The sequence below is a fragment of the Vipera berus genome, assembly GCF_964194415.1.
Source record: "Vipera berus genome assembly, chromosome: 1".
Taxonomy (NCBI): Eukaryota; Metazoa; Chordata; class Lepidosauria; order Squamata; family Viperidae; genus Vipera; species Vipera berus.
Genome location: NC_138202.1, coordinates 10,353,016 through 10,374,695, shown reverse-complemented (window position 1 = coordinate 10,374,695; position 21,680 = coordinate 10,353,016). Strand labels below are relative to the sequence as shown.

At 43.7% G+C, this 21,680-nt stretch overlaps 1 long non-coding RNA gene across 1 annotated transcript; it reads left to right on the top strand.

Moving 5' to 3' along the window:
- Window positions 1-34: 34 nt before the first annotated feature.
- LOC308659490 lies at window positions 35-21,556 on the top strand. The gene is made up of 3 exons (XR_014024544.1): window positions 35-319; window positions 19,986-20,095; window positions 21,456-21,556. It is a non-coding gene; the product is annotated as an uncharacterized lncRNA (long non-coding RNA).
- Window positions 21,557-21,680: the final 124 nt, after the last annotated feature.

The following is a 21,680-nucleotide window of genomic DNA, read 5'->3' as shown; positions in this document are numbered from 1 at the left end:
GGTGAGTTTCTAGTTGTTTTGGAACTGTTGGTGAGACCGTTAAAAGTCATTGGCGCTGTTTGAATTTGTTCTACCAGCAGCAAGATCTGACTGCTGGCCTAGTGATGGGTTGTATTGCAAATCAGGGCTGTTTCCAGAGGAGGAGAGGACCTGGAGCTTATGGAGCGAAGGAACTGGATGAGGCTGTCGGCAGGCCCAGAGGAAAGGAGAGGGGCTTTTGGAGGAGTTGGTGGAGGCGGCAGCGTGCTCCAGGGGCGAAAAGAAGCAAGGCCTCTTTAAGGAAAGGATGGAAGAGTCACAATCAGAAAAAGGAAAGAAGGTGAGGTTGTCAGAATACAAGCAAATTTGAGGGCTAATCCACATGGAGCCCCATTTCCATCTGTCCTGTTTGCCATCGTTCACTCCCTAGAGACTAAAATGGACAATGTGAAATTTGAGCGGGCCACGAACAAGGAGTATATATCGGAGGTGGTGACCCTTTGAGAGCTGTATGCAACAAAATTTCATTTTGATGTATGCCGATTGGTGTACATTCAAAGTGATAATAAAGTTGTCATGTTACTGGTTTTGCTAACAGCTATAAATCGTCTGCTGTACAACGTATGTGAATCCCAAAGGTGCTATTTTCACGAGGCAACTGGACTTTCTTGTTTTTCCTTGAAGACATTTCGCTTCTCATCCAAGACGTTTCTTGAGCTGAAGTCCAGTTGCCTCTTGAAAAAGCACCTTTGGGACAACCGTGACATGGATGACCGAGAATCTCCATAAACATATGTGAAGTTAAACCAATCACCTGAGGGCTTAGCGCAGACATGTCAAACAAAAGGCCAGAGGGGCCGGATGCAGCTTGCTAAGTGCAGGATGATGATGGATGTGTCATCCTGTAGTTGCGTTAGGTCTTCTCTTTCAATAACTGATAATGTTTGGCAGCATCTATGAGTCATAGACGCGGTGGCTCAGTGGGTTAGGATGCTGAGCTTGTCGATCAGATGGTCGGCAGTTTGGCGGGTGGACTCCCGAATGCTGCGTAACAGAGTGAGCGCCTGTTACTCGTTCCAGCTTCTGCCAACCTAGCAGTTGGAAAGCACGTAAAAATGCAAGTAGAAAAATAGGAACCACTACAGTGGAAAGGTAACAGTGTTCCTTGCACCTTTGGCATCTAGTCATGCCGGCCACATGACCACGGAGACGTCCTCGGACAAGCGCTGGCTCTGCTGCTTTGAAACGGAGATGAGCACCGGCCCCTAGAGTTGGAAACGACTAGCACACATGTGCGGGGGAACCTTTACCTTTACTTTTTATGAGTCATAAGTAGGCTTGTGACAAGGTGCTTGAAAGAGCCTTTGGTCTCTTCATTAATATTCACTTGTTGGATAGCTGATTCAAAGGCCGCCACAAAGTCCACAGAGCGCACATCCGTTAGGTTGTAACCTGCGTCACGTTGTAACAATTTGAGTTGTTTGTAAGAAAGCGTCTTAGATGATAAATTGTGTACCAAACCATTGTTAGAACCAGGGTTGCTTATTGCACGTAGGCACTGCATTTTGCGATGCAGGACCTCAGTCCTGAGTTGCTTGGTCTTTTCTGTAGCTTCGCTGATATGGCAAGCGAGAAGCTGGTAATGCTGGCGTGCAAGGATTTGTTGGCAACGTTCCTGGTATTCATGGGCTGCCATCGTCATAGTGTGGATCTTTCTATGATGGTCGTTAATCAATGTATCTGTAGTACGGCATTGGAATCAACGAATGGCACGTCGGCACTTCATGGAATCCACAAGCAGTTTCTTCCAGAGCGACCTCGGAGGTAGATCGTTATGTAGGCAGTCATGTAGAAAGGGTAGTTTGCAATAAACGCAAGTAACCTTTCGTGTGAGTCTCTCCCATCTTCTGGCTGTGAGCAATACAGCTCTCGGGTAGTATTCCTTGATAAGATTAAAAATGCGAATCCCAGGCATATTAAAATTAACAAACTAAGCGAACACTGGGATGAAATAAGAAAAACTAAAACAGTTTTTATTGCTAAAAGATCAAGCTTTCGTTGGCTAACTGCCAACATCGTCAGGATGGAAACGCTGGGGTGGGGAGATCGCATTTATACTGTTGGTGTCTGCACTCTGCTCATGGAGCACGTGGTTTCATGTGGCCTGCGAACCCATCCTGGAAACTAAGGGAATAGGAAGAGGAACAAAGCAGGAGAGACGTGCGCGATATGAAGGCAAACAGCGCAAGCATTCACAGAGCGCCTCGTATCAAAATCAAGATTGCACAAACACACAACCACCCTGCATTGTAGAACACAGGGAAGAAGAGCAACAACTATTTAGAACCTCTGGTATAAGAACACGGGCAATGACTAGAGCTATGGCTGCAACACATGGAACTAGCAGCAATCCACTTTTGACAACAGACACCCAGAGACAACTACATCCCCCAAAAACGGATGCGCAATACGGCCGACCTCAACAAACAGACCGGTGACACGCTCCATGAGCGGAGTGCAGACACCAACAGTATAGTAGTAGTAGTAGTAGTAGTAGTAGTAATAGTAGTAGACTTTATTGTCATTTCAACAATATACAGAGATATAATGTGGAGTAAATATGGGACTAAAAAGTTTCATCTAGCATTTGAATAATTATTGATGTGATACTTATACTGCTTGTACTTATTTTACAAGAGTTAAAGTGCGATAGATTTAATAGTTTATGGTTGTTTGCATAAGGTAGATTATGATTGTTTGTATTTTTATACCCTGTATCTAGCTCTGGGAAGTCGGGGAGGGGGAAGGGAGGGAGGGGCGGGGGAGGGTTGGGGAGTGGGAAGGGGGTTGGGAGGGGTTGTGTTTTGTTAAAAATAAAATGTATTGTAAAACTTTTCAATAAAAAAAAACAATATACAGTACAGTACACAGTGAAACGAGTTTCCCCAGGACCAAGGTGCTACATCAGATGACACAAATCAAAAAAAGAACAGAACAACCAACTACACATAACTCTAAACTAAAAACTTTGAAAAAACTACAAATACAAGTATTTGTAGTTCCAGTTTCTTCCTGTTGAGAATTCTAATAGCTTGTAGGAAGGAACTGTTACACAATCTGGATGTCCGAGCCCGAATGCTCCTGTACCTCTTTCCGGATGGCAAAAGAGTGAAGAGTGTGTATGAGGGGTGTGTGTAATCAGCCACAATGTTTCTGGCTTTAGGGATGGATGCAACGTGTGATGTAAATATCCATGACGGAGGGAAGAGCAACCCTGATGATCTTCTCTGCCATCCTCACTATTCGCTAGTAGGGTTTTGCGATCCGAAACGGTGCAGTTTCCAAACCAGGCAGTAATGCAACTGCTCAGGGTGCTCTCGATGGTCCCTCTGTAGAAGATTGTGAGGATGTGTGGTGGAAGCTGTGTGTTCCTCAATTTCCTCAGAAAGTAAAGACACTGGTGGGCCTTCCTTGTTATGGAACAGGTGTTGAGGGACCAAGTGAGATTCTCCGCCAAATGAACACCAAGAAATTTAGTATAAATTTAGTGAAATTTAGTATAAACACGATCTCCCCACCCCAGCGTTTCCATCCTGACGACGTTGGCAGTTAGCCAACGAAAGCTTGATCTTTTAGCAATAAAAACTGTTTTAGTTTTTCTTATTTCATCCCAGTGTTCGCTTAGTTTGTTAATTTTAATATGCCTGGGATTTGCATTTTTAATCTTTCCCATTGTTTGGCCCCTGAAGGGATCATTGTAATAAACTTCAGAATATTTCACAAAAGATTGAAAATCTGCCCTTTGGAACATCTTATCATGTAAAATAAGATCTGCCACCGCTTTACTATCTTCCCCCAAGACCCTGAAGACCTGGCTCTGCCGGTTGGCCCTGGGGTCCAAATGTGGGAGATGACTGCTGGATTGATGGCAGAGTCCACCTCCCTCTGCCTTGCTCTCTGCTGTCCACCCATCCATCTTTTGGGTTATCATGTTGGTGTATTCTCATTGTGTCACTTTACATTGCTTATCTTGTTCTATTATTTTACTTCTGTTTACACTCCTTTTCTTGTCTTCCTTTTTATTGCTGTAAGCCACCTAGAGTAGCCTTATGGTGCGATAGGTGGCAAATAAATTTCAATCGACCAATCAGAATAGAGCTGGAAGGGACCTTGGAGGTCTTCTAGTCCAACCTCCTTCTCAAGCATATACAATTTGAGACTAGTACGGTAGCTGTCCAATCTCTTCTTAAAATCCTCCAGTAATGAAGCATCCACAACTTCTATTTAATAAATAACCTCTACTTAACAAATAAATAAAATAAATATAGAATAAAATAAAATGCTGCATTAAAATCACTTGTAAAAGACTGTTGTGCCATGCACAGAAAAGAAGTGAACATTTAGCCGTACATATAAATATATTACTGGATATATTTACTGAATTAGGGGACCAGAGGCTAATGAAGAATGGTTGCAGGGATTGGGTATGTCTCAGGATAGTGTTGCAAGATCCAATCTGGCTTGATCACCGGGACTAGAAGTTTAATCCTCTGAGCTTTTGGACCCGTGCTGAAACCCATCCTCAGGGAACTTCTCTAGAGTTCCAGCTGTTTAGGTATTTGGAGCTATTAAGGCAAAATATTCCTGGTTTTGCAGAATTATTACGATTTCCTCTGTTCACCTTGGGACGAGTGACATCTGGTGGATACCACTCTCTGTATCTTTTTATTTGCTTTGTTTCATTTTATTTTTAAAAAAAGGTAAGGTAAAGGAATGTGTGCAGATTTTATTACGCTAATCATTGCCAACTCTAGGGGGCGCTGCTCATCTCCGTTTCAAGGCCACTGAGCCAGTGCTGTCGGAAGATGTTTCCCCGGTCGTGTGGCCAGCATGATGGTTTTTAAACCAGAAAGATAAAAACTAATAAAAGTGAATTGTTGAGAGAAAAATTGACCTCTTACTCTTAAGTTATAACATGACTTTCATTTTTTTTTCTATTATCTACTCTTTTTTCCTGATCGTCAAATCCGTGTATCATAATTTTATTTTATTTTATGTTTCACACATAAAGTCCCAAAGGGGTTTCCAATCAGTATTAAAAGGTATCAATATTTGTTCTCTAATCAAAGCTATCAATTTCATCATCTCAGCCAGCCCCATCAATTTCAATATCCATTCCTCCACTGTAAGTAATGTTGAAGCTTTCCACCATTATGCATATAGCATTTAGCAATAGCATTTAGGCTTATATACTGCCCCATAGTGCTTTACATCATTCTCTGGGCCGTTTACAATGTAGGCATTATTAACCCCCAACAAACTGGGTCTTCATTTTATCAACCTCAGAGAGATGGAAAGCTGAGTCAAACTTGTGCCCTGTCAGGATTGAACTCTAATCTGTGAGCAAAATTTAACTACAGTAAGAAGATAAGATAAGATAAGATAACCTTTATTGTCATTTTTTTTTACTGTGGGCACAACGGCACACATCAAAAATAAAATTTAGTTGCCCGCTCTCAAAGTGCAACATACATGACACACCTCAACATACTATATACAACATATGTACCTCATTTAACCACTGCACCACCAGGGCTCTGGTGACATGTAAAAGTCTTGCTGCTGTTATCCCATATAAAAACAAAGTTACGTGCATTTTGTCCAATTGTTTATCCATCAGACCTAAAAGGAACATTAGAGGTTTTTAAGAAGAGACTCCCCTTCATGGATTACTGCCTTGTCGTGGCGAAGGGGCTTGCGTAATTCAATGAAGCTATGAGCTATGCCGTGAAGGGCCACCCAAGACGGAAAGGTCATAGCAGAGAGTTCTGACAAAACGTGATCCACTGGAGAAGGAAATGGCAACCCACTCCAGTATCTTTGCCATGAAAACCCTATGGACAGTACCAAAAGGCAAAACGATATGACGCTGGAAGATGAGCCCCTCAGGTCGGAAGGCGTCCAATATGCTACTGGGGAAGAGCAGAGGGCTAGTACTAGTAGCGCCAGAAAGAATGAAGCGACTGGGCCAAAGCCGAAAGGACGCTCAGCTGTGGATATGTCTGGTAGTGAAAGGAAAGTCCGATGCTGTAAAGATTTTTTCTCCATAGGAACCTGGAATGTAAGATCCATGAATCAAGGAAAGCTGGATGTGGTCAAACAAGAGATGACAAGACTAAACATCGACATCTTAGGTATCAGCGAACTAAAATGGACAGGAATGGGTGAATTTAATTCAGACGACCATCAGGTATACTACTGCGGGCAAGAATCCCTCAGAAGAAATGGAGTAGCCTTCATAGTCAATAAAAAAGTAGGAAAAGCAATACTGGGATACAACCCTCAAAATGACAGAATGATCTCAGTTCGAATCCAAGGCAAACCATTCAATATCACAGTAGTCCAAGTCTATGCCCCAACCACCAGTGCTGAAGAGGATGAAATTGACCGGTTCTATGAAGCCCTACAGCACCTTATAGAACTAACACCCAAAAATGATGTCCTTATCATCATGGGAGATTGGAATGCTAAAGTAGGAAGCCAAAAGATAACTGGAATAACAGGCAAGTTTGGCCTTGGAGTACAAAATGAAGCAGGGCACAGGCTGATAGAATTTTGTCAAGAGAATACGATGGTCATAGCAAACACTCTTTTCCAACAACCCAAGAGACGGCTTTACACATGGACATCACCAGACGGTCAACACAGAAATCAGATTGACTATATGCTCTGCAGCCAAAGATGGAGAAGCTCTATACAGTCAGTAAAAACAAGACCAGGAGCTGACTGTGGCTCAGACCATGAGCTTCTTGTTGCAAAGTTTAGGCTTAAATTAAAGAAAGTAGGGAAAAGCGCTAGGCCAGTCAGGTATGAATTAAATCATATCCCTGTTGAATATACAGTAGAGGTGACAAATAGATTTAAGGAATTAGATCTGATAGACAGAGTGCCTGAAGAACTATGGACAGAGGTTCGCAACATTGTACAACAGGTAGCAACCAAAACCATCCCAAAGAAAAAGAAATGCAAGAAAGCAAAATGGCTGTCTGAGGAAGCTTTGCAAATAGCTGAGGAAAGGAGGGAAGCGAAAGGCAAGGGAGAAAAAGAAAGATACGCCCAATTAAATGCAGAATTCCAAAGAATAGCTAGAAGAGATAAGAATGCCTTCTTAAATGAACAATGCAAAGAAATAGAAAAAAACAATAGAATAGGGAGGACCAGAGATCTTTTCAAGAAAATTGGAGAGATGAAGGGAACGTTTCATGCAAAAATGGGCATGATAAAGGACCAAAATGGCAGGGACCTAACAGAGGCAGAAGAGATTAAGAAGAGGTGGCAAAATTACACAGAAGAACTATACAAGAATGAGCTTAATGTCCCTGATAATCACAATGAGGTGGTCACTGAGCTCGAGCCAGACATCCTAGAATGTGAAGTGAAGTGGGCCTTAGAAAAGCTGAGCAACAACAAAGCTAGTGGAGGTGACAGTATTCCAGCTGAGCTATTCAAAATCTTAAAAGACGATGCAGTAAAAGTGCTTCACTCAATTTGCCAGCAAATTTGGAAAACTCAACAGTGGCCACAGGATTGGAAAAGATCAGTTTACATTCCAATTCCAAAGAAAGGCAGTGCCAAAGAATGTTCAAACTATCGCACCATTGCACTCATTTCTCATGCTAGTAAAGTTATGCTTAAAATTCTACAAGCTAGACTCCAGCAGTATGTGGATCGAGAACTACCAGAAGTACAGGCAGGATTTCGAAGAGGCAGAGGAACTAGAGATCAAATTGCTAACATACGCTGGATCATGGAGAAAGCTAGAGAGTTCCAGAAAAACATCTACTTCTGCTTCATTGACTATGCTAAAGCCTTTGATTGTGTGGATCATAACAAACTCTGGCAAGTCCTTAAAGAGATGGGCATACCAGACCATCTTATTTGTCTCTTGAGAAACCTATATGCAGGCCAAGAAGCAACAGTGAGAACTGGACACGGAACCACTGATTGGTTCAAAATTGGGAAAGGAGTCCGGCAAGGCTGTATACTGTCGCCTTGCCTATTTAACTTATATGCAGAGCACATCATGAGAAAGGCAGGGCTAGATGAATCAAAAGTTGGAATTAAGATTGCCGGAAGAAACATCAACAACCTAAGATATGCAGATGATACCACTCTAATGGCAGAAAGTGAAGAGGAACTAAAGAGCCTCTTGTTGCGAGTGAAGAAGGAGAGTGCAAAACTTGGGTTGAAACTAAACATTAAGAAAACCAAGATCATGGCATCTGGCCCTCTCAATTCCTGGCAAATAGATGGGGAAGAAATGGAGGTAGTGACAGATTTTATTTTCCTGGGCTCCAAGATCACTGCAGATGGGGACTGTAGCCAAGAAATAAAAAGACGCTTGCTCCTGGGGAGGAAAGCCATGGCAAATCTAGACAGCACACTAAAAAGCAGAGACATCACCCTGTCAACAAAAGTGCGTATAGTCAAGGCTATGGTCTTCCCAGTTGCAATGTATGGCAGTGAAAGCTGGACCATAAGAAAGGCTGAGCGCCAAAGAATTGAAGCCTTTGAACTATGGTGCTGGAGAAGACTCCTGCGAGTCCCTTGGACTGCAAGGCGATCAAACCGGTCAGTCCTAGAGGAGATCAACCCTGACTGCTCTTTAGAAGGCCAGATCCTGAAGCTAAAACTCAAATACTTTGGCCATCTAATGAGAAGGAAGGACTCACTGGAGAAGAGCCTAATGCTGGGAAAGATTGAGGGCAATAGAAGAAGGGGACGACAGAGAATGAGGTGGCTGGATGGAGTCACTGAAGCAGTAGGCGTGAGCTTAAATGGACTCCAGAAGATGGTAGAGGACAGGAAGGCCTGGAGGAACATTGTCCATAGGGTCGCGATGGGTCGGACACGACTTCGCAACTAACAACAACAACAACAACAAGAAGAGACTGTACGACCGTTTGTCTGAAATGGCATAGGGTTTCCTGCTTGAGCAGGGGGTTGGACTAGATGACCTCCAAGGTCCCTTCCAACATAATAATAATAATAATAATAATAATAATAATAATAATAATAATAATAATAATAATAATAATAATAATGATAATGATAATAATAATAATAGTAGTAGTAGTAGTAGTAGTAGTTGGAAGGGACCTTGGAGGTCATCTAGTCCAACCCGCTGCTCAGGCAGAAACCCTATACCGTTTCAGACAAATGGCTGTCCAGTCTCTTCTTAAAAACTTCCAGTGTTGGAGCATTCACAGCTTCTGGAGGCAGGTTGTTCCACTGGTTAATTGTTCTCACTGTCAGGAAGTTTCTCCTTAGTTCTAGGTTGCTTCTCTCCTTGACTAGTTTCCATCTGTTGCTTCTTGTCCTTCCTTCAGGTGCTTTGGAGAATAGCTTGACTCCCTCTTCTTTGGGGCAGCCCCTGAGATATCATGTCCCCCCTCGTCCTTCTCTTCATTAAACTAGGCATACCCAATTCCAGCAGCCGTTCACTCAGTTCCAGCAGCTGCTGCTGCTGTTGTTGTTATTTCTGGTTTCAGTTTTACATTAATCTTTACATTCATCTGAATTGTGTGTGTATTTGAATCCAAAGCTGTTGACTTTTTTACATGTGCCATTTTTAAATGTACATATTATGACTGTAATTGAGCCCAGAATTACGGTCATATGATGATGGTAGGTGGAGGCACCATGTGACAGGACCCAATTATTATTTTTTTGTGGCAGTTTTTAAGTGGATTCAGTGGTCGTTAAAAATATCGGCATTTTTTTTTTTTTTTTTGCTGGAAATCAGCATTTGGGACTGGAACTTCCATCACTAAGCAATGTGGTCGTTGAGTGAGTTGCACACAATTTTATGACCTTTTTTTGCTGTGGTCATTAAATGAATCCAGCTCCCCCCATTGACTTTATCAGAAGCCCCCAAGGATGGTCACAAATGGGGATGAGGTAATGCTGGGATGCTGCAACCGTCATGTCAGTTGCAAAGCGTCTGAATTTTGAGAGCATGGCTGTGGAGATGCTATGTTACTTACAGATGCAAGGACCAGTCATAAGTAATATTTTTCCAGCGCTGTCGTAACTTCAAATGGTTGTTAAATAAATGGTCGTAAATTCAGAACTGCTTGTATAAAGAATAAATCAATTCCTCCCATCCTGTGACTTCCTGTCAAATACTGGAAGACTGAGGTCATGTCTCCCTTTTGCCTTCTCTTCTTTAGGTTAAACAGACCCCAACTCTTTCCATGGTTCTTCACAGGGTCTCCAAACCCCTCGTCATCCTTGCAGGTTTTCTCTGCAACCTTTCCAGCTTCTCAGCATCCTTCTTATATTGTGCAATTAGTATAGTTTAGTAATTAGTATAGTTTAGTAATTAGTAATCACCCATGCACTTGTGACCTCCCGTTTAGACTACTGCAACGCTCTCTATATGGGGCTGCCCTCGAGGACCACTCGGAGGCTTCAGCTGGTGCAGAATGCTGCTGCGCGAGTTGTGATGGGGGTTTCCCCATACTCCCATGTAACACCTCTACTCCGCGAGCTGCATTGGCTTCCGGTTGCCCTCTGGGTGAGATTCAAGGTGCTGGTGATGACCTATAAAGCCCTAAATGGTTTGGGTCCGGGATATTTAAGGGAACACCTGCTGCCGGCATCAAGTTCCCTTCGTCCTGTGCGCTCCCACATGGAGGGCCTTCTCAGGGTGCCGCCGGTAAAAGACTGCCGGCGGATAACACCCAGGGGGAGGGCCTTCTCAGTGGATGCGCCTGCCCTCTGGAACCAGCTGCCTGTGGAGCTTAGGACTGCCCCCGACCTTCGGTCATTCTGCCAGGACCTGAAGACTGGCTCTTTGAGCTTTCCAGCCCAGGCTGAGAGTTTTTAAATGGGGTTTTATATTTGTTCAGGGATTAAATTTAATTATTTTAACTGTTTTTAACTTTTGTATTGTATGGACGTTTTTAAATACTTTGTAAACCGCCCTGAGTCCTATGGGAAAAAGGGCGGTATATAAATTCAATAAACTAAACTAAACTAAACTAAAGCTGATTAAGGGACTGGAGGCTAAAACATATAAAGAACAGTTGCTGGAATTGGGTATGTCTAGTTAATGAATAGAATAGAATAGAATAGAATAGAATAGAATAGAATAGAATAGAATAGAATAGAATAGAATAGAATAGAATAGAATAGAATAGAATAGAAAAGAATAGAATGGGACCTTGGAGGTCTTCTAGTCCAGCCCTCTGCTCAAGCAGGACAGGGGTCAGCAACCTGAAACAGTGAAAGAGCCACTCGGAACCAGTTCCCTCACAAAAGGAAAAACTGGGAGCCACAAAAAATGTGTGCGCATGCGCGTACATGTGCACATGCGCAGAACAGGGTTTCACTGAAGAGTGGAGCCAAGGTGAGATATGCACCTACCCTGCATATCTGAATTGATTGGTTGAAATTTTTTAGTCCCACTTTTTTTTTTTGGACTGCACATGGCAGAGGACTGGGAGCCGCAGGAGATGGCTGAAAGAGCCACATGCGGCTCTGGAGCCGTGGGTTGCAGACCTGTGAAGCAGGAGAACCTGTCCTAGGGTAAATTGGAGGTTCTTATTTTGCTGTTTAGTATGCTATGTGCCCAACAGTCTCTTCAGAGCAATAGCATGAATGTAGATACAGTTGAATGACAGCTTGCTTCTCCGCGGTTTATTGAACAGTTGTCTGGGTTTACACAATTCAAAATCCAACAGACACCTCTCGGCTTAGCTGCTGCATAAGCCACACTTGGAGTTGGTTGATTTCATACAGCAGCTTTAACCCAGTCAGCAAACTATTGGCAGCGACATTTCTACAATGCATTAAGTGTGGTCAGCTTTAATGTTGGTTAGTTTCTGATAGCTTGGCATTTTACAGTATGTGTCCTCATTTAGTTAATTTATGGTTCAGTGCATTGTGTAAATAGACGGATTATTTAATAAGCAGGCTATGGGCTTGATGTCATTGGGGCCAGTGTGGTTCATTTTTAACCCATTTTAGCACAGAACAAAATAATTGGAAGGGACCTTAGAGGTCTTCTAGTCCAAACCCCTGTTCAGGCAGGAGACCCTATACCAGGGGTAGGCAACCTTGGCTCTTTTATGACTCGTGGACTTCAACTCCCAGAATTCCTGAGCCAGAACAGCTGGCTCAGGAATTCTGGGATTTGAAGTCCACGAGTCATAAAAGAGCCAAGGTTGCCTACCCCTGCCCTATACCATTCCAGTCAAGTGGTTGTCCAGTCTCTTCTTAAAAGCCTCCAGTGATGAGGCACCCACAATTTCTGAAGGCAAGCCATTCCTCATTTCTCCTTCATTCTAGGTAGCTTTTCTCCTTGATTAATTTCCATCCATTGTTTCTTATCTTCTGGTGCTTCGGAGAATAGATTGATCCCCTCTTCTTTGTGGCAGCCCCTCAAACATTGGTACACTGCTATCATGTCACCTCTAATCCTTCTTTTGACTTGACGTACCCAATCCTTCATGGATTACTGCCTTGTCGTGGCGAAGGGGCTTGCGTAATTCAATGAAGCTATGAGCTATGCCGTGCAGGGCCACCCAAGACGGACAGGTCATAGCAGAGAGTTCTGACAAAACGTGATCCACTGGAGAAGGAAATGGCAACCCACTCCAGTATCTTTGCCATGAAAACCCTATGGACAGTACCAAAAGGCAAAACGATATGACGCTGGAAGATGAGCCCCTCAGGTCGGAAGGCGTCCAATATGCTACTGGGGAAGAGCAGAGGGCTAGTACTAGTAGCGCCAGAAAGAATGAAGCGACTGGGCCAAAGCCGAAAGGACGCTCAGCTGTGGATGTGTCTGGTGGTGAAAGGAAAGTCCGATGCTGTAAAGATTCTTTCTCCATAGGAACCTGGAATGTAAGATCCATGAATCAAGGAAAGCTGGACGTGGTCAAACAAGAGATGACAAGACTAAACATCGACATCTTAGGTATCAGCGAACTAAAATGGACAGGAATGGGTGAATTTAATTCAGATGACCATCAGGTATACTACTGCGGGCAAGAATCCCTCAGAAGAAATGGAGTAGCCTTCATAGTCAATAAAAGAGTAGGAAAAGCAATACTGGGATACAATCCTCAAAATGACAGAATGATCTCAGTTCGAATCCAAGGCAAACCATTCAATATCACAGTAGTCCAAGTCTATGCCCCAACCACCGGTGCTGAAGAGGATGAAATTGACCGGTTCTATGAAGCCCTACAGCACCTTATAGAACTAACACCAAAAAATGATGCCCTTATCATCATGGGGGATTGGAATGCTAAAGTAGGAAGCCAAAAGATAACCGGAATAACAGGCAAGTTTGGCCTTGGAGTACAAAATGAAGCAGGGCACAGGCTGATAGAATTTTGTCAAGAGAATACGATGGTCATAGCAAACACTCTTTTCCAACAACCCAAGAGACGGCTCTACACATGGACATCACCAGACGGTCAACACAGAAATCAGATTGACTATATGCTCTGCAGCCAAAGATGGAGAAGCTCTATACAGTCAGTAAAAACAAGACCAGGAGCTGACTGTGGCTCAGACCATGAGCTTCCTTGTTGCAAAGTTTAGGCTTAAACTGAAGAAAGTAGGGAAAAGCACCAGGCCAGTCAGGTATGAATTAAATCATATCCCCGTTGAATATACAGTAGAGGTGACAAATAGATTTAAGGAATTAGATCTGATAGACAGGGTGCCTGAAGAACTATGGACAGAGGTTCGCAACATTGTACAAGAGGTAGCAACCAAAACCATCCCAAAGAAAAAGAAATGCAAGAAAGCAAAATGGCTGTCTGAGGAAGCTTTGCAAATAGCTGAGGAAAGGAGGGAAGCAAAAGGCAAGGGAGAAAAAGAAAGATACGCCCAATTGAATGCAGAATTCCAGAGAATAGCTAGAAGAGATAAGAATGCCTTCTTAAATGAACAGTGCAAAGAAATAGAAGAAAACAATAGAATAGGGAGGACCAGAGATCTTTTCAAGAAAATTGGAGAAATTTTCAATGCAAAAATGGGCATGATAAAGGACCAAAATGGCAGGGACCTAACTGTTCTGAACCAGCCTGCTACCGGCCTTGCAGAAAGGCAACCCCTGTACAAACGGCAGAGGCTGGAGAGCGTCTGAAGCTGGAAGGCGTCTGCCAAGATTTATTACACAAACAACAGAACAAGAAACAAAACACTGGAACTGTGATCCTCAAACGGAGCGGTTGCTTTCAGCAACCAGCCCTTCCCCAAACACTCCCTTTATTAGAGTTCAGGGCGTGGCCTCCCTGTGCCTCCTTCCGAGGAGTCCCACAGCCTTTCTCTGCTTGTTCCTGCTTGACTGCCTCCTGCGTCGGGCGTCCTTGAACAGGGCCAGCTGTGGGTCATCATCATCCGCACTGTCGGGCTCGCGCACTGAGAAGAGGGCCCTGGCTGGGGGCTCTGCGAAGCCTCCAAGCCATCATCAGCAAGTTCGTCTTCAACACCCTCCTCCTCCCCCTCGTCTGAGTCATCCGAGACATCCGAGCCGGCTGCCGGACCCACAGGCTGGCCCTGAATCACAACACTAACAGAGGCAGAAGAGATTAAGAAGAGATGGCAAAATTACACAGAAGAACTATACAAGAATGAGCTTAACGTCCCTGATAATCACAATGAGGTGGTCACTGACCTCGAGCCAGACATCCTAGAATGTGAAGTGAAGTGGGCCTTAGAAAAGCTGAGCAACAACAAAGCTAGTGGAGGTGACAGTATTCCAGCTGAGCTATTCAAAATCTTAAAAGACGATGCAGTAAAAGTGCTACACTCAATTTGCCAGCAAATTTGGAAAACTCAACAGTGGCCACAGGATTGGAAAAGATCAGTTTACATTCCAATTCCAAAGAAAGGCAGTGCCAAAGAATGTTCAAACTATCGCACCATTGCACTCATTTCTCATGCTAGTAAAGTTATGCTTAAAATCCTACAAGCTAGACTCCAGCAGTATGTGGATCGAGAACTACCAGAAGTACAGGCAGGATTTCGAAGAGGCAGAGGAACTAGAGATCAAATAGCCAACATACGCTGGATCATGGAGAAAGCTAGAGAGTTCCAGAAAAACATCTACTTATGCTTCATTGACTATGCTAAAGCCTTTGATTGTGTGGATCATAACAAACTGGCAAGTTCTTAAAGAGATGGGAGTACCAGAACATCTTATTTATCTCTTGAGAAACCTATATGCGGGCCAAGAAGCAACAGTGAGAACTGGACACGGAACCACTGATTGGTTCCAAATTGGGAAAGGTGTCCGGCAAGGCTGTATACTGTCGCCTTGCCTATTTAACTTATATGCAGAGCACATCATGAGAAAGGCAGGGCTAGAGGAGTCAAAAGTTGGAATTAAGATTGCTGGAAGAAATATCAACAACCTAAGATATGCAGATGATACCACTCTAATGGCAGAAAGTGAAGAGGAACTGAAGAGTCTCTTGTTGCGAGTGAAGAAGGAGAGTGCAAAAGTTGGGTTGAAACTAAACAATAAGAAAACCAAGATCATGGCATCTGGCCCTCTCAATTCCTGGCAAATAGATGGGGAAGAAATGGAGGTAGTGACAGATTTTATTTTCCTGGGCTCCAAGATCACTGCAGATGGGGACTGTAGTCAAGAAATTAAAAGACGCTTGCTCCTCGGGAGGAAAGCCATGGCAAATCTAGACAGCACACTAAAAAGCAGAGACATCACCCTGTCAACAAAAGTGCGTATAGTCAAGGCTATGGTCTTCCCAGTTGCAATGTATGGCAGTGAAAGTTGGACCATAAGAAAGGCTGAGCGCAAAAGAATTGAGGCCTTTGAACTCTGGTGCTGGAGAAGACTCCTGCGAGTCCCTTGGACTGCAAGGCGATCAAACCGGTCAGTCCTAGAGGATATCAACCCTGACTGCTCTTTAGAAGGCCAGATCCTGAAGCTAAAACTCAAATACTTTGGCCACCTAATGAGAAGGAAGGACTCACTGGAGAAGAGCCTAATGCTGGGAAAGATTGAGGGCAATAGAAGAAGGGGACGACAGAGAATGAGGTGGCTGGATGGAGTCACTGAAGCAGTAGGCGTGAGCTTAAATGGACTCCAGAAGATGGTAGAGGACAGGAAAGCCTGGAGGAACATTGTCCATAGGGTCGCGATGGGTCGGACACGACTTCGCAACTAACAACAACAACAACCCAATTCCTGCAACCATTCTTCCTATGTTTTAGCCTCCACCCTCCAATCATCCTTGTTGCTCTTCTCTGCACTCTTTCTAGAGTCTCTACTTCTCCTTTATAATATGGTGGCCAAAACTGGATGCAGTATTCCAGGTGTAGTCTTGCTAAGGCTTTTCAAAGTGGTACTAGTACTTCACATGTTCTTGATTCTATCCCTCTGTTAATGCAACCTGAGATTGCATTAGCTAGTTTGAGTTAACAGTTAAGAATTTGATAAAGTTGGTTGAAGAAATCCAAATCTGAATCCCGTCCAATAGCAAAGCCACGATGACCTTGACCTAGCTATCCCAATAAGAATCTTAGATGAATCTTACTAAATATCCAGCGACATGGTGGTGGAACTGTAAACCACTGGAGAACGTTGAAAGCAACAATTGTTCTGTTGGATCTGCCTCCTCTCCCGTCTAGTCCATCAGAACTGGACGTTGAGACTTTGGGGGAAAGTGCAGAGAAGAGCAACTAAGATGATTAAAGGCCGGGAGACTAAAACATATGAAGAACACTTGCAGGATTTGGGTATGGCCAGTCTAGAGAAAAGAAGGACAAGGGGTGACATGATAGCAATGTTCCAATATCTCAGGGGCTGCCCCAAAGAAGAGGGAGTCAAGCTATTCTGCAAAGCACCTGAAGGCGGGACAAGAAGCAACGGATGGAAACTAATCAAGGAGAGAAGCAACCTAGAACTAAGGAGAAATTTCCTGACAGTCAGAACAATTAATCAGTGGAACAACCTGCCTCCAGAAGTTGTGGGTGCTTCATCACTGGAGGTTTTTAAGAAGAGATTGGAGAGCTACTTGTCTGAAATGGTATAGGGTTTCCTGCTTGAGCAGGGGGTTGGACTAGATGACCTCCAAGGTCCCTTCCAGCTCTATTGTGAATTAAAGAGAAGGAAGCCCAGTCATGTCACAGCAGATGGCCTTCAGAGGGAGTCCCACTGCATCAAGACTAAAAATCGTTGGTGGATGGGAAATAAAAAAATCAGATTTGGGGGAAAAGGTATTAAATGGAATGCGTGTAACTAAACAAAAATCTGAATTTCCTCCAAAGTTCGGTTTTCTTTCTGTATGTCATGGTTCTGACAGAGACCAGTAAAATAAATTACAAATTAAAGAACTTGGGCCACTTTTACTTCTAGAGGCCAAATTGGTTATTGACAAACAACAGAAATGCCTAGCTATTATCTCAACGGATAGTTAGGATAAGATGTGGTTAAAGCCCTAGTGGCGCAGAGGTTTGCAGGCAAACTCTGCCCGCAACCTGGATTTTAATCCTAATGGAGCGTAAGGTTGACTCAGTCTTCCATCCTTCTGAGCTTGGTAAAATGAGGACCCAGATTGTTGGGGACAATATGCAAATAATGCTTCAACACTATAAACTGCCCAAAGAGTGCTGTAAAGCACTATAGGGTGGTAAAAAGGTAAAGGTAAAGGTCCCCCTGCACACGGGTGGTAGTCGTTTCCGACTCTAGGGGCCGGTGCTCATCTCCGTTTCAAAGCCAAAGAGCCAGCGCTTGTCCGAGGACGTCTCCGTGGTCATGTGGCCGGCATGACTAGGCGCCAAAGGCGCTGTTACCTTCCCACCGTAGTGGTCCCTATTTTTCCACTTGCATTTTTACGTGCTTTCGAACTGCTAGGTTGGCAGAAGCTGGGACGGGTAACAGGCGCTCACTCTGTTACGCGGCACTCGGGATTCGACCCGACAAACTGCCGACCTTCTGATCGACAAGCTCAGTGTCCTAACCCACTGAGCCACCACATCCCTATAGGGTGGTATATAAACCTAAATGCTATTCTATTACTGTTGCTTTGCTTGAAATAAGATAAAATCCATTCCACGACAAGCTAAAGTAGTAAGTGGTAGGATTTCATTCTCACTATAAGAGATAAGTGTCCTCCCAATTGCTTGTATCAAAAATTACGGACACATTAAAAGTTATCAATAATATGTACATGTTTATAAATTCAGTAACTTAACAACAAGGTTCTTCTAACCTCAAATATGGAAGCTGGACTTATATGCTGCATTCAGTTTATCTCAGCCTGGCCGGTTGATTAAACCAGAATTAATTGAAGTCAAACATCACTGGCTGAGGAATTCTGGGAGTTGAAGTCCACATGTCTTAAAAGTTGCCAAGGTCTGAGAGCCCTGAATTACACCATTGTGTCAGGTGATCACAGTTTAATTACACTGGTACCTTGGTACTCAACTGCTTTGAAAGTAATTGAATTTGGTATTCAGTGCATTTTCAAGTGAAAAGTTTGTTCTGGTACTCATCATTTGCATGGTGGTACTCAATGCGCAAGCTAGAACAGGGGTCTTCAAACTTGGCCCTTTTATGACTTGTGGACTTCAACTCCCAGAATCCCTCAGCCAGCATGCAACTTTTTCTGGATGTGTTATGTTCCTTCTTGCTTCAAATGTTCTACTATAATTCCCAAGAAAGCTTCCATCCAGGAGCTGAACGACTACAGACCGGATGCTCTGACGTCCATAATTATGAAAACCTTTGAAAGGCTAGTGCTGTCCCACCTGAAAACCATCATGGATCCATTATTAGAACCAGGGCTTTTTTTCTCATAGAACGCTCAGAACGGAGTTCCGGCACCTTTTTTGGATGGAACCTTGTAGGGTAGGCAAGGTGGGTTGTATGACATGTGTGAGTTCCGGAACCTTTTTCTTTTACAAAAAAAGCACTGATTAGAACCCTTGCAATTTGCCTACCGAGCAAGTAGATTGGCAAATGATGCTGTTAATATGGCACTGCACTACATCTTACAACATCTTGGGCTGGCTGAGGAATTCTGGGAGTTGAAGTCCACAAGTCTTAAAGTTGCCAAGTTTGAAGACCTCTGCTACAGGGCATTGCGCACCAAAACAACCAGAAACAAAGACAAGTTTTCCCCCCATGCTATCACTCTATTAAACAACTAATTCCCACAACACTGTCTATGCCCTGGGATGTTAAACCACTTAGTAAGGCTGTATTACTTATTATCCTTCTCATCCGTCCTATTACCCATTTCCTCAGATTCTTGGGACTATAACTTACTGTTGTTATCTCATGATTTATGTGGATTGCTTTTTAGTATCCTATTTTGATTTAGGTTGATTGCTTTAATATCCCATGACTATCACTGATGTTGTATCTATGATTTATGATGATTGCATTTTATGATTATGGTTATGATTGCTGCTCATATGCACACTGAGAGCTTATGCACCAGAGACAAATTCCTTGTGTGTGTCCAATTATACTTGGCCAGTAAAGAATTCTATTATTATTTTCTTAGCAGCCTTGAGTTGCTACATGCACAGTCTACATTAAATCATATCTCAGTGTGTTTTGACAGCAGCATTGTACACAAATAAGCCAGTTTTGCAAGACAAAAACTCTTCTAGCTGGGAAAGTGGAAACTGAAATCCTGTCTGTCTGGATGAGACCCCAATGAGAGCCACTTCACGAGAGGCCACATATTGGTGGATTTACTTGTGCTAGAACAGTGTTTCTCCACCTTGGCAACCTTTAAGCTATGTGGACTTCAACTCAACTCGAGTTAAGTCCACACAGCTTACTGTTCACAGGCTAAATAACACTGTACTAGACAGCTGTGAAACACCCCGTACGCCCCTATATAATATAGTCCATCCTCAACTTACAATAGTTCAGTTGGTGACCGTTCAAATTTATGGCACTAAAAAAGTGACATGACCTTTTTTCACACTTTTGACCATTGCAGCATCCCCATGATCACGTGATCAAAATTCAGACGCTTGGGAACTGACTCATATTTATGACGATTGCAGAGTCCCGGGGTCATGTGATCCCCTTTTGCGACCTTCTGACAAGGTTAGTCCATGGGGGAGCCAGATACACTTAACGACCGTGTGGCTAACTTAACAATTGCATCGATTCACTTAACAACCGTGGCAAGAAAGGTCGTAAAATGGGGCAAATCTCACATAACAAATGTCTAACTTAGCGACAGAAATCTTGGGCTCAAGTTGACTATCTGTATAGCGTTTCTCAACTTGGAATTTTAAGTTGTTTTTTTTTTAAAAAAGTTTTGTGTTTTTTTTTTAAAAAATGATGCTAGTGCAGATGTTTCCATGCAGTTTGAAAACAATCCATATCCACATCCCAATTCAAAGAGAGTATGGTTTGCCCACGAAGATCGAGATGGAGACAGCTCACACGCTCAAAAGTTGTCCAAAAACTGCTTTTTAATAAGAGCTCCTTAAATTAAGTCAAGTATCACAACCAGCAGTCTTAGGAACCTGGCTTGGCTTTCTATACCGACCCACACCTCTTAGTAGCAGACAGACAACAAACCCTATCCCCCTCCCCTTCCCTGCCTCTCTTCCCAAACAGCTAAAGGTTTGTTTTTAAAGACCTTCTTACAGATCAGATCTAGGTGCTACTACTACAACTATGGGGCTCCATTGACGGTTATCACCCACAACACAATGGGACCTATGTCAAACACCAAAATGAATCGGATACACTTCTGGTGATGGTCCAAATGGAACAACCAAGCCACCTCAGCCATCTCCCCTCCCCGAGTCCACTTCTCAAGTCCATCAGAAGCCAACGGTGCTTTTAGCCTGTGGTACTAGGACAGCATGGTGCCTTGGTCTTCTTCAAGCAGTCGAGCAGCCGCTTCCTAAAGAATCTCTCGCTGTATCTGAGTCCGGTCAGGTGTCTCAAAGTGGGGGGCACTTGTTCCGGGGTGATATCCACATAAACCGGGATGACCTTCGCCCCCTTGTGGTGTACGGTATGGACCAGGTTCCACTCCAAAATGCGCTGGCACCAAAGGTCAGTCATTGAATGGGAGGTCAAGAGCACGATGGCAAGTCGGCTGCTTTGGATGATCTCGTTCACAGAGGCCAACAATGGATTCCCGGCCACGTGGTCCTGATGTTCAACGTAGCCATGGAAACCATGGTCAGACAGCATCTCACGGATGGCAGTGGCAATGGCATCGTCCTCCAGGCAGTACCAAAGGGAGAAATCGTATCGGAACGAAGGAGATGTCATGGCATAAAATTATGGAGGAACTGCCGCCGGGGCAAACCGGTTTTTTTCACCCCCACCCCCACCCCTCCTGCAAAGCCCACTTGTCCCAGCCTATCTCTGTGTGTGAATCCTGTAGAAACTTCCCGTTGGCTTTCTCCAATGAGGTGTGTTTTGTTCTGAATGTCTGTAGGAAGAAAATAAAACAAGGGCCAATGGAGCTGCGGAGAACTAAGGGCAACAGTGAATCTAGGGCCAGAACAATCAAAACAACGCTAACTGCACAACTGGGCATCTCAGAGTGAGCACAGCGAAGAGATCCAGGTCCTCAAAAGGCTTGTAGCAGGCGGGGCGTCTTGGACACACATTCACAAAACCTAAAAGACGGACGGTGTTGAAGATGTGTGGCGTAGGCATG